Genomic DNA, 6,036 nt, shown 5'->3' on the forward strand with positions numbered 1-6,036 from the left:
ACCAGTTGACGGAGCATCAGTCGTCGTGACTACAGTTGAAATCTTCAAGAGCAGCATCATTCTTAAGGGTTGATGAGACCGATCCTTCCACAAAGATCGTTGAACCTATCTTCCGGAAGAGCTTTGGTCAGCAAGTCTGCTCTCTGAACTGCGGTTGGAATCCATTCAACTGAAACGTTCTTCTTTTCCACATGGTCACAGATGAAGTGATGAAGGATTGCAATATGCTTGACTCTTGTGTGGTGAACTGGATTATGAGAGATTGCAATAGCACTGGAGCTATCGCAATAGATTGGGACTTCCTTTACTTCGATCCCATAATCCTTCAGTTGTTAGACTAGTCATAGGAGTTGTGAGCAGCAACTTCCCCCAGCAACATATTCAGCTTCAGTTGTAGATATGGCGACTGAAGTCTGCTTATTTGAAAACCATGAAATGAGCTTGCTGTATAGGAACTGACATGTTCTTGAAGTTGATTTCCAATCAATTTTGCATCCTGCACAATCTGAGTCTGAGTATCCGGTAAGCTTGAAGTCGTCGTCAACTGGATACCACAGTCCTATGTTGGGTGTGCCTTTGAGATATCTTAGAATCCGCTTTGCTGCATCCATATGAGCTTCCTTTGGATCAGACTGATATCTTGCACAAACTCCGACTGCAAATGCAATGTCTGGTCTGCTAGCAGTCAAATAGAGTAGTGATCCAATGATTTCTCTGTACTTGGTTAAAGATACAGATTTTCATTCAGATCCAGGATCCACCTTCCAGTTGGTGTTCATTGGAATCTTGACTGATTTCATATGCTGAATGCCGAACTTGCCGATCAGTTCTTTGGCATACTTTGACTGGTTGATCAGTATTCCTTCTTTAGTCTGCTTCACTTGTAATCCCAGAAAGAAATCCATTTCTCCCATCATTGACATCTGGAATTTGTTTGTCATAATATCAGCAAACTTTTCACACATCTTTTCGGATTTGGATCCGAAGATGATGTCATCGACATAGATCTGAACAAGTAGAAGGTCATTTCCTTCTTTCAGTGTGAACATGATTATGTCAACTGATCCCTTCTTGAATCCTTGTTCAACTAGATACTCGGAGAGAGTATCATACCACACTCTTGGAGCTTGCTTCAATCTATAAAGCACTTTCTTCAGCTTGTACACCTTTTCGAGTCTAGCAACCTCAAACCCTGGAGGTTGTTCTACGTAGACTTCATCAGTGATTACTCCATTGAGAAATGCACATTTCACATCCATTTGGTGTACTTTGAATCCTTTGTGAGCGGCAAAGGCTAAGAAAAGTCTGACTACTTCTAGTCTGGCAACTGGGGCAAAGGTTTCATCGTAGTCGATTCATTCTTCTTGACTGTATCCTTTGGCCACTAGTCTTGCTTTGTTTCTCACCACGTGTCCTTCTTCATCCTTCTTGTTCTTGAAAATCCATTTCAAGCCAATCAATTTTGCATTGTCTGGGCGATCCACTAGTTCCCAAACTGAATTCCTGTTGAATTCATTGAGTTCTTCTTGCATTGCGATAACCCATTGAGTGGACTTCAGTGCTTCTTCAATGTCCTTGGGCTCAGTGTCTGACAAGAAACAACAGAAATGTTCATCTTCATTGATGCAGTTGTGGTTGATGTCGTAGATGAGGTTGCACGTTGATCTTCGAGTTTTCACATCATCTGATGATTCTCCAATGTTGTTGTCTTTAGAGTGTAGTTCAAACCATCTTCGATACTTCTTGATTTCTTCTGGTGAGGGTGGAGGTTCTTCAGTGAAGATTGATCTGAGTCATTCATTTGTTTCTCGAGCAGGGGAGTGTTGAACTGGTGTTGTAGCAGCAGGTTCAACTTGTTCTTCAGTTGTTGAAGTTTTCCCTTGACTGATGCCTTCTGTAACATCTCCAGTCGGACCATTAGTTCTTTGACTGATCTTCTGATACTGAAGCTTTTCAGTATCCTCTTCTTTTCCTAGTCCCCACACCAACACTTCAGTGGGTTCGGTGCTTTTTATTTCAGTACTGGAAACTTCAATGTTCTCATCATTTCCTTTAGTTTCATGTTTCCTTAAATCATCAATAGACTCATCAAAAATAACATGAGGTGTTTCTTCCACACAAAGAGTTTGAGAGTTAAACACTCGATAGGCTTTGCTGGATCGTTCAGTTCCAGAGTATCCAAGAAAAATTCCTGGATCAACCTTGCTATCAAAGGTGTTTAACTTTCTTTTGTCGTTGTTATGAATGAAACACCGAGAACCGAAAGCATGCATGAAAGTATGAAATTGTTGGCTTCCTGTTCTTCCATAGCTTGTATGGAGTTTTTCCATGTCTTTGAGTGAGGAAGGAGCGGTTCTGTGTGTAGCAAGCATTGTTGACTGCTTCAGCCCAAAACTTCAGTGGGAGTTTTTGATTCAGCTAGCATCGTCCTTGCAGCTTTCTTCAAAGACCTGTTTCTTCTTTCTGCTACTCCATTTTGTTGTTTCTTCGCAGTAGTCCCGAATGACTACATTGAGGAATTCAGTTTCTCTATCTGATCTGATGTTGATGATGTTGACTTCATTTTCAATGCTTAGTCTTTTCAACAGCTTCGGCAGTTCTAGCAGTGATTCTTCTTTGTTATAGAGAAATATAACCCAAGTATATCGAGAATAATCATCTACGACCACTAAGGTATACTTCCTACTGTTATAGCTTTTGGGAGATATTGGACCAAAAAGATCCATGTGAAGCAGTTGGAGAATCCTTTCAGAGGAGTGTTCTGTGTTTGACTTAAATGAAGTTCTTGTTTGCTTTCCTCTTTGACATACTTCACATTCTTGCTTCTTTTGAAACACAATAGAAGGTAAGCCTTCTACCAGTTGATGCTTAGCAAGTTTGTTGATCGTCTTGAAGTTGAGGTGGTTGAGCCTTCTGTGCCAAAGCCAATTGAGCTCTGAGTTACTTTTGCTGATGACGCAGGTTTCAGGTGGACTATCTTCCCATGATACGACGTAGAGACTTCCTTGCCTGATTCCTCTCAGCACCAACTTCTTCTGATTGTTTCTCACAGTGAACTCATCTTTCTTGATCTTCACTGCGAATCCGCTATCATAAAATTGATTCACAGACAACTTCCAGAAACATAGCTAACATTACTGATACTGGCGTTACCCATGTTGAGCACACCATAGCCTTTTGTTTCGCCTATTGAGTTGTCTCCGAATGTAACTTTTGATCCAACTTTCTCAACGTATTGAGTTAGATATTCTTTATATCCCGTCATGTGCTTCGAGCAGCCGCTGTCCAGGTACCATGTTCTAATTGAAGCTTTAACTTCTTCCTTCTTTTTGTGTTTCCTGTTTTTGCCCTGCAAGGAAGAGTTATTTTAGGTACCCAATCAATGTTTGGGTCCTGCTATGTCAGTTCGTGTTCCTTTTGGAACCCATATCTGCTTCAGAATAGGTCTTGATGTTGATCATCTGCGGTTGACTGGTCGTCTGACTGAAGTGGTTGGTGCTTCAGTTGGCATATGAACTTTCTTCGTGTTAGGTCCCGGGGGTCTCAAATAGGTGTATGGGGGGGGAGAATACACCTATGGGTTATTTTTCTTTTCCTCGAAGTGAGGGATCTCAAGATAGAGATCTAAACGAAACTTTACATGCAAACAGTGACGCTTGTTGACTGAAAACAGTTTTGACCAAACAGGGTTGACGACTGATACTGAAAGCTCTTCAGTAAAGAGTTATCAGTTAAGTTGCTGTAACTTAACTGATGCACTTATGGGCTTCAGTCGAGTTTGCTAAAACAGAGATGATAACACTCTTCCTGACTATCAAAAGATAGATCAGTTAGATTGATATCATACGCAGAGTAGAAATTAAACTTAGTTTCGCAATAGCCTCGGTTGAGCACGTTGTTGGTCTTAGGTTTCTCTTTGCAATTATTCAGTATTCAATTTATTAATTGAAACAACACAAGTAGGAAAGTAAAACTGAAAGCTGTAAACAACACAGAGACTTTTACGTGATTCGGAAAAACCCTTTCCTATATCCACGGTCGGTTGATCAGACCAACAATCCACTCCGCAAGTGCTTAACAGGTGCATTGCAAACCAAACCGTGTGCTTGCCGGGTGCACACAACCGTACCACTGAAGAAAAACCCTTCTTCAGTACCCACACTTCACTCGTATCGTATTTCTCTTGCTTAGCACAACCCGCGCTAAGACTCACAGAGTCAGAGTACCTTTCTGAACTCTGAATCAAACACTCAAATCTTTCTTTCGGAAAGGAGGTTTGAACGAGTGCCAACTATACTGCAAAGAACAAGTTCTTTGTAGCAAGTTTGACCTTGGCTTCTGGGTAAACAGAGGTTTTCCTAAGGTCTAAGAGAATGTATGTAATCAGTAGTGACTGATTTTGGCTTTGGAATTCTCTTCTTCGATTCAAGCTTTGGGGAGGTTAAGCTTTAGGCTGAGTAGCGATTTTGGCAGAGCTTCAGCTTATGTCGTTGAATCGGTGAAGGTTGAAGTGATCCTCGAGCGCTATTTGTAGGAGAACTCTTGAATAGATCCGTTGGTGTAGAACATCCTCAAGATTTCTTCCGTTGGAGAGCAATTCGAATTTGGGCTGAGGCTTCAATCTTCGAGGTTCCTTGTCTGGTGGAAAAGGCTCTCATGAGGGACAGGAGATGTGACGTCTCTGATAAAGTAACCACCAAATAGGAATGACCTCTGCAGAGATAAGATCCTGAGATCTCTGCATTTAATGCGACTGTACTTTTGTGAGTACGTTGCTTCCTTTGAACGTTGGAAGATCAGTCCGAGGAAGAATGTTCAACTGATACTTGACTTTAGTATCAGTCCGCTGAGTCCACGTGGCACGCATTAAGTAATCAGTTCCGAACTGATTCTTCAACTGATACTTCAGTTGGTATCTTCAGTCTTCAGTTTTCAGTCCTTCGTCCTTCAGTCTTCAGTCTTCAGTCTTCAGAACCGCATACTAAATTAGAAACGAACTCTAACACTTGAGTTCAAAACTGTTCTAGTCTATTACAATTAAGACCTATGAATTTTGGTATCATCAAACAAGGATTAGGATATTCCACAAGGTTCCCAACACTTCGGTTGAGCTTTCTTCTTGGTGACCTCTTTCATGTAGAGTCCTTGACCGGTGTAGTGTTGAGGTCTGCTTTTCTTCTCGGTATATCTCCTTTGAGATATTGAGTTGTTCTTGACTGATGGAGTCTTACTGGTACTGAAAGCATGAGACTGATGTGTCTGAGCTGAGACTGATAACGTCCAGTTGCACGGTGTTGTGAATGAAATTGAGCTTGTCTGGACTTGTCATTGTTCTGTCTCCATGGTTGTTGCTCTCTTTGAAACTGAACTGGTTTCAGCTTCGTATTGTTCTTCCCCCTAAACTGTTGAGGAAGACTCTGTCTCTTTGCTCCGCTGGCATGTTGTTGATTCAGTCTGGATGTTCTTTCCCCATACTTTGACTGAAATCTGTTTTCAAGTCTTCTTAGTAGAATGAACTGGTTAGGGACCTCCTTGGTTCGTCTGTAGCTTTGTGGAGGTGGAACATTTCTTTTTGCCATCAGTTTTCTCTTCTGGATTTCCTCCATGTCATAATCCCTTTACTCTTCTTAGGTGTCATCGTTCGATGAGTCAGTCACGTCCTGGATTATAACTTTCTTTCCTTTGTCGGCAGGAACCACTTTTTCTCCGATATTCTCCACAATGACTTTTGATGGAAAGTTGTTCATCATCAGAGAATTCTTCATGCAGTCCTTGACTGTTTCCTCCAATTTGTAATTGAGCCTCTTGATTTCATGCGAGGCTCTCTCACTTTCCGATGTAGAAATCTTGAGCTTTTCTTCCAATCGGTTGTTCTCCCTGATCAGTCCATCAATACAAGTTTCATTTGTAAAGTAGATGACTGTCCTATTCTTGGTTCGCTCTTCACCGATCTCCTTTTCCATTTTCTGATTCTGCGTCACGAGATCTTCGAACATTTTCCTTAAATGACAATGATCAGTCATGAGCTGATCATAC

This window comes from Salvia miltiorrhiza, chromosome 3, assembly GCF_028751815.1.
Source record: "Salvia miltiorrhiza cultivar Shanhuang (shh) chromosome 3, IMPLAD_Smil_shh, whole genome shotgun sequence".
Classification (NCBI taxonomy): domain Eukaryota; kingdom Viridiplantae; phylum Streptophyta; class Magnoliopsida; order Lamiales; family Lamiaceae; genus Salvia; species Salvia miltiorrhiza.